This window comes from Marmota marmota, unplaced genomic scaffold (assembly GCF_001458135.2).
Source record: "Marmota marmota marmota unplaced genomic scaffold, marMar, whole genome shotgun sequence".
Lineage (NCBI taxonomy): Eukaryota > Metazoa > Chordata > Mammalia > Rodentia > Sciuridae > Marmota > Marmota marmota.
Genome location: NW_025999960.1, coordinates 12239418 through 12251446, shown reverse-complemented (window position 1 = coordinate 12251446; position 12029 = coordinate 12239418). Strand labels below are relative to the sequence as shown.

The window sequence follows — 12029 nt, the reverse complement described above, 5'->3', positions numbered from 1 at the left end:
ATATATATATATATATATATATATATATATATATCTTTCCATTGCTACTTCAATTCCCACTTTAGAAATTTACTCTGAAGATACATCTGCAACAATTCAAAAATAGGTTTGTATAATAGATATGGAGAAGATCATTCATCATTATATACTATGCTAATATACTGAAAATAACCTAAATGCCATTATATTGGGGATTGGTTGTGTAAAGTAGGATGCACACACATAATGGAACACTATGCAATTGCCTAAAAAAGGGGGAAAAAAAACAAAACTAGACTCTATAAACTTACTGTTAAGTTCTTCAAGAAGTATTAAGGTGAAGAAAGGCAAAATACAAAAGAAGTGCTTTCTTCATTTAGAGAATGAAAACTAATATATAACTTATATATGTGTGTGTACATCCTCATTTTTGCAAAAAGAAACAAAAGAAGGATACCCTGAAACTACAAAAATTGATTAACAACTAAGCATGAGTGGGAACGAATAGAAAAGATAAGGAAAGCAAGGGAGTAACCTCCAAGTACACCTTTTCTTAAACTCTGCTGTTAGAAATCTTAACATTCAGTAATGAAGTTAAATGAATGAAGTTAAAGGATGAATGGAAAACAAAATTGAATACAGATGGGAAAATAATAATTTTATTATATTTTAAGTGAGTAACACCCAGGAAAAATAACCCCACCATTGTGGTGTGATTTTGTTTGTTTTTTTTTTTTTACACAGAATCTCCCTATATCACCCAGGCTGGCCCTGAACTCCTGGGTTGAAGAGATCCTCCTGCCACAGCCTTCCCAGTACCTGGAATGATAGGTGTGTGCCACCCTGCGGGGCTATACAGTGAATTCTTTTTTTTTTTAGGCCAAACCTCTAACAATGTATGTTCAGTCCAAACACAAAAAAGAATTGCAAACAAATCTATTCTATTTGGTAGGTTTGATTTTGGTAGTGATATGGGTGTAAGAATTCTGAAAATATTTCATATGTATTATAGAACTGAGAAATGAGTAAATATACTGTTGTAGGATTTAGAGTTTCCATTACAGGTAAAGGAAGAAGGGGAAAAAAATTATGTGGACTGTAATTGGAGGTATCAACACAGCCTCATGATTTTCAAAATACAAATGCTTTTATATAAAATAAATGTATTTCCTAGCACTGTCCTCTAGAAGAGCCTAGAAGAAAAAATTACCCAATAACAACTAACATATCTATTACCCAGATCTTGGTTTCTATGTACCATTCCACACTAAAAGAAACAAGACTTCTTAGAGAAAATAGCTGATTCTAGAGCCATGTAAGCAAAACACAAGTCAACCCCAGTAGATCTTCTATTATCAGAAAACAAGGAAAGGCTTAAAATATATATATGTATATGTGTATGTGTGTGTGTGTGTGTGTGTATACACATCTGAAAAAGACAATGGAAAGCCATTCTGAAAGGGCTCCCACTGCCAAATTCAAGCAGCAAACACATAGCAAAAATAGATTTTTAAAAACTATATAAAATGAAAATCTAATGAATAAATAAGAATGAAAATAATCCCCTTACTGTAGACTACTAGCTTATAAATACAGAAGGAATGAAAGAATTAGAAAATAAGTATCATGCAAAAATCACAGTAATAATTGATTCAAATGCAAGAACACCAATTGTTATTAAGACTAGGTACAAATGTGATGGTGAGCAAGATATTTTCATGGTCTCAAAGTATTTTCCCATAGGTTAACTTAATTACAAAAGAGAAAAAAAAAAAACTTTCAGTGGAAAACCCAGGAGAATACCACCTTAACCAAAATTAACATCAGCAATAATAGAACAAAAGGATATCTAGTGCCTTTTGCCAAAAATGCCTAACCTAAATCTGACCCTAAAAAAAAATTGCCAGAAAGATGCAAATTTTATAGTAAATCTGACCAATAATGTTTAAAACGGTAAATCATGCTAGGTGTGGTGGCACATGCCTGTAGTCCCAGGATCACAAGTTCAAAGCCAGCCTCAGAATTTAGCAGGACCCCAAGCAACTTAGGGCCTGTCTCAAAATAAATGGGGACCTGCCTCAGTGGTTAAGACCCCTGGGTTCAATCCAGTACCAAAAAAAGAAAAAAGGCAACATCATAAAAGATACAGAAAAGCTGAAACACTGGAAATAAAATAACTAAATGTAATATATGATCATGGATGGGATGCAGTGGTATAAAAGACATTTGGGACAACTTGCAAAATCTGATTTAAGGTCTGTATGTTAGATAATACAGTTGTATTCATGTTCAAATTTTCTGAATTTGATAACTGCACATTTTTACATTAGAGAATGTTTTTATTCTTGGATAATATGATTAAAATAATTACAGGTCACTATATCAGTAATGATATCAACTGATTAAAGAGCAATAATAGTAACAATACTGTATAAAAACAAATATATAAAGCAAAAATGACAAAATAATAATGAACTGATAGAGCTAGATGAATTGTAAATAAAGGTTCACATGCAGGTAGCAAAAAATAAATAAATAAGCATAGGGGATGTGGCTCAGTGGTAGAGCAGTTGCCTAACATGTGCTAGGCCCTGGATTTGATCCCTAATACTACAAATAATAATAATAATAAATAATTAACCATTTTAAACAGAGAAAAGATGGCGTAGGAAAGAAAAATGAATGACTATCCCTTTCAACTGGACTATCCCAAAAATCAGACAAATTTTTTACTACTAGATTGAATTAATATATTCCAATGTGGAGCTAGCTGGAAAAAAGGACTCCAAAATTCACAAGTTTGACTCTTTAATGGTATAAACTGAAAGCCTTATATCAAACTATAAGCACTGTTGACAGGTTTCCTATTACTTGTGAGCACACTTGGAGGTTCAGACTACAGTACTAACTACTATTTACAAAGAACTACACAGTCTGATTTAAGCTCAAGCAAATTCAATCTATGAAACATGGAAAGTGTGATCAACCTTGGTATTATTATTTTTTAAGCTATCTTTATTTTTTGTTTATTTATTTTTATATGGTGCTGAGGATCATATGTGCAAGGCAAGCGCTGTGCCACTGATCCACAACCCCAGCTGAATCTGGGTATTATTACTGAGAAATTTAAATTCAGCCACAAGTCTAAAATACTAAGGAATTAGACATTGTTGGTATTGTTAGGTATTATCTAGGTGTAGAGCCCTAAACTATGGCCTCTACCATATTATTTTCTTTTTACATTTTCATTTATTTGTTTTTGCAGTGCTGAAGATTGAATCTAGTAACTTTTACATATTAGAAAAGCACTAGACCACCAATCTATATCCCCAATCTTTACCCATTTTGACAGAATAATATTCCCACTGACCTCACATATTTATACTAACATTTTACTTACTTGAAATTAATTACTTGCAGAAGTACAAAATAAAATTTCAACCTGAATACTTTACTGTGAAAGAAAATCCATTATAATTATATAAAAAACAACATCTCCATGCACATAACAACTAACCACTGAGCACAGTAAGAAAAAGTTGATCAAGTATGATGATAAGAATGCAAAACCAGAATTATAGACACTTGCCATATTTTACAATAAGATGTATATCCAAACAATGAATTATCAATACAGCTTAATTCAAATTCTCCTTCATTAAAAAAACAACTTTACAGCTTAGCCCTGTTAAATGGTACTAAAAAGTGATTTACTGGCAAAAACAAAAGTCATACATACCTGAACACGGTATATACCTAAAGATACTTAGCAAATGTGCATTATAGGGTAGAAGGGTATGTTTAAGATAATGCTTTAAAAATGTAAAGTAGGTCTATTCCCAGGGAAAGAAGTGGGACGGTGTGTTCTGAAAATATGTAAAATATATTTCCTGACTGGCAATTGTGGCTGACATTTAAGATTAGGAGTTAGATACAAACCAGAGATTGTTCTTTATTTGTTTCTTTCAAGAAGTAACCCATATGCCTCAGAAAGAAAAGTTTGAGTGGTGTAAATAATTCTTTTCTAAATATGTTTTTAAGACTAACAGCAATTATTTCTTAAATGTGGAAAAAAAGTCTCACAAAGAAAATGTTTTTGAAAAATGAAGATATTGCATTAAACAAACTATTTATTAGTATTGTTATTTTTATAGGAATTCACATGTTAACTTCCCTAAGTAGTACTGAAATAGTCCTCACCAAGACAAGGATTTAATAAACTCAATATAACAAATGTATCCCATCTTGGAAGAATATTTTCAACACCTATATTTAAAAAAGTTATACATTAAGAAAATTATCCATTTAGAAATGACTAAAGGAAAACTTATTTCTAGTTAATTTTTTAAAATTCAATTTATAAAACAAGATAAGTTAGGATTTGATAGTTCATTTGTTTCTCCTCCCCCACTCCCTTAACTGACATAGAGTTCTTGTTACCTTCCCTGAAGCCCAGACATGAAGTATAGGGTGTGTCCAGGCTCTGCTTAGAAATGACAGGTGCAGCTTAAGCAGGTGCCCCTAGACCAGATTGTCCCCTGGAGGTTTTGTTCTGGATGAAGCCCTGGCCAATGTTTTGATGCCAAGTTAAACCAGTTATCTCAGCAACTAAATTGGTTTCATTACAATACTTAGATCAACTGTTCTCAAACTTAGTGTACTTAAGAATCACCTGAGGCATTCTTTTAAAAATACAAAGTTTTAGACTATTAATAGCTAAAACCACTGATCAATCTTAGCATTACTAAATGAAAACAACTAAACTTTATAAGCCTTGTGATATGATGAAAAGCAAAGCACTACTTATGAAGTATATCTAAAATATTGAAGCTGTATGTTACCAACCTTTAGATAAATTAATTTTCAAGAAATAATACCGGATAGAGGAACAAGTTAATTGACACTAGAAGGAAGTAATCGACCAAATCCAGAATTTGGGACAATCTAAATGACTAATGACCCAATTAGTTTAAACAAATCAATGGCACAATGTGAAAAGAGAAAGGGAACTGTTAAAGACTTACAAGATTTAAATAGCCCAAACATCAAAAGCAACACATTCTTCCTGCCCTCCCCTCCAAAATTTCTGTTGCAATAAGTAGTAGAGTACTGCAAACACTGTCATTGGTATTAATGGAATCATGGATCTACCATTTGGGGGCAACATCTCAGAATGTAATAGCTATTCACAGACATCATCTAGAGATTTCAGTTCCAGCAATAGGTTATTGCAATGTACCTAGTCAAATGGGCATGTATTTTGTAAAAATGAATAAACCCTCTGAATTCACAGCATAATGAATATGCAATATTATCCAAGCCCAAGTGAAATTTCTTTGTTTTGAAAAAGAAAAATGTCTGATCCCATTTTAGAAACAATTCTTGGAAAGCTTAATGAAATTCATAACCTGAATGCTGAGATTGAAAATTTGCTTTTTACCAACTCTTTATTACAAGACCCCTAAAAGTTTTACTTCCTCCATAACACACTAGTAAATTTTATGATAGGTGACCAATACTGATTACCACATATGCATTTTTATGCACTTCTGAATAAGCCAAACGAAGCTGTGAACTTTTTTGACTCCACTATGAACATATGAACTAATAATATTACATGTATTTACTTTAAATTCAAGTCATTTCCATAAAAATTGCACTTACAATTTCAAGCCATAAAATATTTAAAGGTAATGTTTAATACGAACATCTCCACTGTTAAAACACCAGTAAAGGTTGGTCCTTAAACCAGTCTCAACTTCTAAACAGCTTTTCCCTAATATCAAAATTCATGATATGACTTCAGTTTTTGAAGTCATGGTAGTGAAGCAAACACTAATTTTTATCAGGACTAGCATTGTAATTCAACAAAAGTAATTATTACTGTACCAAACAATTTGATAAATAATTCTGCCATGATTCGCTAGAGATTTGTTTAGACAAATTTTAAAAACAAAATTTCAAGTACAAACATCCTATTTTTAAAAAGCAGAATCTAGTTAGAATGATGAACAGGAGGGGGAAAAAGGAGCAGGTACTTAACTTTTGGGGGTTGCTGGTTCAAATAAGAGCCTTAAGTGTAAAGACTAAACCATTACGGGCATGGCAGTTGTGCACACCTATAATCCCAGTGGCTCAGGTGACTAAAACAGAAGGATCACAAGTTCAAAGCCAGCCTCAGCAACTTAGTGAGGTGCTAAGCAACTCAGCAAGACCCTGTCTCTAAATAAAATATTAAAAAGGGGATGTGGCTCAATGGTTAAGTGCCCCTGGGCTCAATTTCCCAAACTGTGTTCAGAATAACTTAGTAGGACTTCCTCAAGCATGGGGTATTGTAACATTTTAACAGTGTAGTGGTGTTTGGGGAAAACCGTTCACTATGAGGTGATAAAAGAGACAAAAAATAGTGTGAATCTCCAAATTTTCTGGAGATCACAACACACATTAACAAAACAAAGTCTTCAAGAAATACTGTGTAAACTAACCCAACTTTAGCTTTACTGCTCAGATCATTAGGCTTCATTTCAAGAAAACATGTTAACATTTCAGGAAAACTAGTGTTTCACAGAGGCTAGTTGGAATTTTTACTGTAATTGACCTTGCATACCAAAGAGGAGGATGATGATGATGATGGTGGTGGTGATGGTGGTGGTAGATCAAAGAAGCAGCTCTTACTCTATTTTACCACCCCCTACTCTATCCTGCTCCATATGTCTTCATAATTCCCAATTCAGGCAAAATTCATTTTTATCATTTATCTTTAGTAGGCCTAGAAAATGCACAATAAGCAGCCTTCATAAATAAGAATAAAAAGTTTTCTTAATACATATTAAGTATTTGCTTGACAATATAGTTAAATTCCAAGGAATTAAAATCTTTGTTTTTCCTTCCCTTCCCAACTTCCAATTTCATTTAGTTGGAGAATATAAGAGATCCACAATAGTGATAGACTTTTCTATCAAAGACATTATAGTGGATTTTGCATACAATCAACTATGAAAATACGAAGACCACAACAGAACAGAAAAGTAGAAATATAAAAGAATGCCTCTGTTCAAGATTAGACATTTTTAGTTAACAACCAAGGCAGAAAATTTAAATGCAAAAAAGAATGTAAACATTTTAGGAGTTATGAAATTCTTAGTTTGTATCCTCAGCAAAATCTGTAACCTCAGTGAACTACCTATCAAGAAAAAAGTAGACGATTCCTACTTTAGGCAAATCTAAGCTGTCTGAAAACATGGCTTCTGAGATACTGAAAACATTGATTCCAAGACACCAACATTAACCTAAGTGAGCTCTGAACAGTCTTTCAACATTCTCCACTTTCTACTCCTACTTTCGAAGTCCACATGCCTTTCAAAAATGTAACATAGTATTAGAAAATAGCAAAATCAGGTTTATCCAAAATTTGAGTTTATAAAATTAAATTTAAAATACATACATGAATACTTATTCAGACACAATTGTTTCCCCAGTCTATTACTTTCTTTTCTTGAAAGAGAATTATCTGTTTATTCAGTCTGTTAAGTAAATTCAATGTGTTACTTTATTTACTTATTTATCACAATCTTGAAGTCTTTCACTTAACTTCAAGTAACCAATAAAAGGCTTTCACTTATAATAACTAATCTACATGGTGGATACTACAGAACACATATTCATGTCACTCAACTGATAAATCTAAACTTCATCTATAGATATAACTTAAAGAAGGGCTTTACTTACCAAGAAATAAAAAGGACAATAAATTCATAATTCAATTGAAAATTCACTCTGGTGAATGCAACTGTACAATTATGTTTCTGATTATACTAAAGGTAGGTATATATTTTTTAAAAATCATTTACTATTACAAGTTTCAATGCAAGAAAACTTCTAACAGTTTGAACAAATTTTCAATGTATAAGATATCTCCTTTCCAAAAAATCAAGTTTTCTAAACTTATATGGAAATATCAAGTTAACCTTGACTATAGTTGTACTACTGGGATCAGTAAGTGAAAACAAAATTCAACTAAATATTTGAAATATTTACCTACATCTTCATTTTAAAAAAAAAAAAAAAGCTTCAAATTCTTAACCCAAAAAGGAGTAGCAAATATCGCAATCTTAATACCAAAACAGAACAAAAAATAAAATTTGCTAATTAAATATAGAACACATCAGACATAAATTTCCTAATATTTTAATTTATCAAAATCACCTTCATAACAATATGAATTATAAGACTGATTAAATACTACTGAACATATACCATAAACACAACTTTTATGTCCAATTTATGTATGACCTTCAAACATTTAAATTTTTTCTTTAATTTCTCCATATATAAAATTTAGGAAATTATCCTTTCATACTTCCAAAAATATTCCAACAAACATTTGTGCAAAATATTAAGATGTCCATGTCAAGAAAGAAACTAAAAGTAAATAAGAACACAAATATCACAGATGCTTAATATACAATTATTAATATTATTATTATTATTATGTTTATTTAGCAGTGCTGGAAATCAAACTCAGGGCCTCGTGCATACTAGGCAAGCACTCTACTACTGAGCTACATCCCCAGCCAACTAATACCCAATTTTTAAATATACGACTTTTACACATTATCAGTAGGCATTTAGTTTTTAAAAGTTAAATGCCAATGTTAAAACAAATTATCAACAGCATTTTCATTTTGAGATCAAGAAATCTTTACAGACAATCTACACATGAATAAATGTATGTCTGATAAAACCAAGCAAACTTTTGTCAGACCATTGAACTCAAATCTCTCTATATTTAATGACTATATTTGTATCAAAAAAAACATAAGTGTTAGAGCATAGTCATGGTCAGTAGTTTGCTCTTATTTAAATGTTTATAATATTATGAAAACATGTAAGATACCAGACTAACAGCCATTCATCCAATTAATAGTAAAATCACAAGGAATATGAGCAAATATTAAACTTGTAGAGAAAGTAGAACTAACATATGTAATGACAGTTATAATAGATCAAATGAAAAAGCAGCTCATATTAAAAAATTATTCTACATGCGATTTATAAAACATGCCGCATTATCTGCTCATCAAAAACCATGATATTTAATTTGATGTAGCAAAGAGGTAACTTATAAAGTCACCTGATCACTATTTCTTACCATGAAAGGGTACTATCATGGTTAAGTAACAAAAATACTGTTAAAGCTTGACATTTATTCTGTCAGTTAAGATTTTTTCTGAGGTAGGTGTAAAACCCAGCATAATAAATATCCTCTGATTGTGCAATATTACACCAGTAGAGAAAATTCTTACAAGGTTGACAGTACTCAATTTTTAACCAGCATATTTCTTTTTTTTTTTTTTTTTTTTTTTTTAACAAGCCATGCAAATCTTCACATGGTTTATTTTCCAAAACAAATGCTTCAACTTTTTCCTAGTAGCCTAGCTACAACCCTACAAAAACAAACCTGGAGAATGACATATGGAGGAAAAACAAGTTTAGCTAAGGACATAGTTCAAAAAGCAGTTTCTAACAAGAAAAGCCCAAATTGATCAGAGAACAATGAAAATACTTACAAACAACCTTGAAACTGTATAGTCAAAATAGTATTTATAAGCATAATTAAAGGATGATATAATCCCATGACAGAAATGACAACTGGTGTTTATGATTAACTTTTATAAAAAACTGAAGCCCAGACATTTAATTGATTATGCTAAAACTGTTAGTCTGTAATTAAAAATTAAAAAATACACATCTCATGAGCCACAAATATGATACAGTATCTTTAGGATATTAAATTTCAATCGATCAATCAAACACATACCAGGCATAACTTTAAAATATGTATTTTAAACAGTACAAAATCCAAATATTCCGATTGGCATAAAACCAGAACATGTATTAACATGTTCCTCTCAGTATTAGAAATGAAAATGAGCCAATGACTATCATCACAGATATAAAATTCCTATTTCTCACCCCATTACTAAATCAGCAATGTGGGAGATCAGTTTTGTTTGAGTTTTGAATTTTTATCCCTTTAAGATGTATTCTGACACACATCACACACACACACATAACACACACTGTAACAACTAACCATATTTAATATCTTCTAGACTTCCTATGGAATTCAATAACTACTCCACAAAGTTCTGTGAATTCTTCAGCTTCAAGCCTGATGTCAATCTAAGATAGCCAATAGAAAGTACACCTGTGCAATTACTGCATTTCCTATTTCAGAATGCTGAACATAATACAGAATAACTCTTGAGAGCATTTGAAGCAATACAAAACAAATTATGCAGAAGCCACTAACAAAAACAGAAGGATATCCTGTAATCTCACTATTATCAATATTTATTAGAAAGTACTAAGTGCAAAAATTATTATTTTAGTTTTAAATATCAACCAATTAAGGACCCTCCATGGGTAAATAAACAAAAATAAAAACATGACTTCATAGTAAATTACAATCTGAAAGTATTCCTAGAATAAAACTGGGAGGAAAAAAATAAAAATATTACAAAAGATATTATCTAGAGTATATCACATACCAACTGAATATGAAATTTACTTTTGTCAAATAAGCAATCAAAACATAAGGGAAAGAATAAAAGAAAAATCAAACAATAGTATGTAGTTTCATATTATCCTCATTTTTCTGAAGATCCTGAACATGTTTAGGTGGCTCAGAAATTCAACAAAAAAATTAGAATAATCCTGGTCATGTAAGGCACCTACATATTATGATAGGCAGAAATACTCTGTTGAAATACTACTGAATGACTCAGTACAAGACCATACGTTTCGTTTTTCCTTAAATTCTGAAAGTCCGAATTTTAAAAGGTAAAAGGAGTTCCCAAAACAAAGAAAAAAAATTTCCCAAAGGTTACAAAGTTTCATTAACTATATTAACTCTTTTACTAAGCATCACCTTTCTGCCCCTCAGTGGATATCAAGCAATCAGTAACAATGTCACAAAAGAATGTTTACCAAGATAGGGAGTGAGAAGTCACCTGTAATGATTTTGTATGAAAAATGTAAATAATCCTAAAATGAGTGAGGAAAACTTTACCTTCCTACAATCCCTCATCTTATTGACATTAAATGTTTCTCCGAATAAAATTAACAAGAGATTAGAAACTGTTTGGTGTGCAAGGTTTGCTTTTTGTTTTGGAAAAAAAGAAAAACTTCTCATAAGTCCCTTATTTCCAAATACTGTGGAAAAGTCTCTACTACTCACCGCAAGTAATACTGTTTTAAAGCAAAGGCAGCGTTAGAACAACTTCTGGGAAAGTTGAACTCTTCAACAATTTCTCCCCACTGATTCTTCTCAGAAACCTGTTAAAAACATTCACACTTGTCTGAAAGTGCTCAATCCAAGAAAAACCTAACCTAACCATGAAATAAATACCCATTCTGCAGAGATCTGTAGACACTAAGGCATCACTGGTTGGTTCAGATCGATCCGTAAGAGTTACTAAGCAAGGTCTGCTTGAATCACTGTGTTTTCACCAGAAAGCCCTGTATTTAGCAGCACTTGTTTTGTTTGGGGGGGTATGGTGGGTTTGTTTTGTTTTTGAAGCCCGGACAATAACCAATCGCAAGTCCCTCTGTCGCCCCCTTTTAAATCTCAACGCGGTCCGTTTACACTTAAAGAAAAAAAAAAAAAAGTTCAAAAGGATCAATACTGTTCCGGACAGCGACATCCGCGGGTTCTGGGGGGGCCGGGGCCGGATCCGATTCCGATCCCTCTCCCAGATCTATCCATCTCCATAGGCCCTTCTTTGAGGCCTACAGCTTCTGCCTAGCCTTGAAGCCTAAGATGGCTATTTGGAGACAGGTCCTGGTTTCTTTTGTTAGCTGTATAAACCGAGGGCGACCGGGCCGACGCGGTGCCCCCGGCAGCCGAGATCATTTCGCAGCCGATTATCGATGTTAAACCTGCCCGCGCTAATTTTGAGTTGCACGAAAACTGCTCTCAGAGTCTGTGTGTCTCTGTGTCTCCGCCTGTGCTAGAGCGGCAGCGGCGGCAGAGCTGATGAGCGGGC

The 12029-nt window shown here is 32.4% G+C and overlaps 1 protein-coding gene across 1 annotated transcript in view; it reads right to left on the bottom strand.

Annotated features, from left to right (window-relative positions):
• Nucleotides 1-11967, bottom strand: part of Arid2 (AT-rich interaction domain 2) — a 177320-nt gene extending 165353 nt beyond the window's left edge. Inside the window, exon 1 of the mRNA XM_048802581.1 lies at nucleotides 11222-11967. The gene's annotated coding sequence lies outside the window, so the exon portion shown is untranslated. The remainder of the gene's footprint in view (nucleotides 1-11221) is intronic.
• Between the last annotated feature and the right edge of the window lie 62 nt (nucleotides 11968-12029).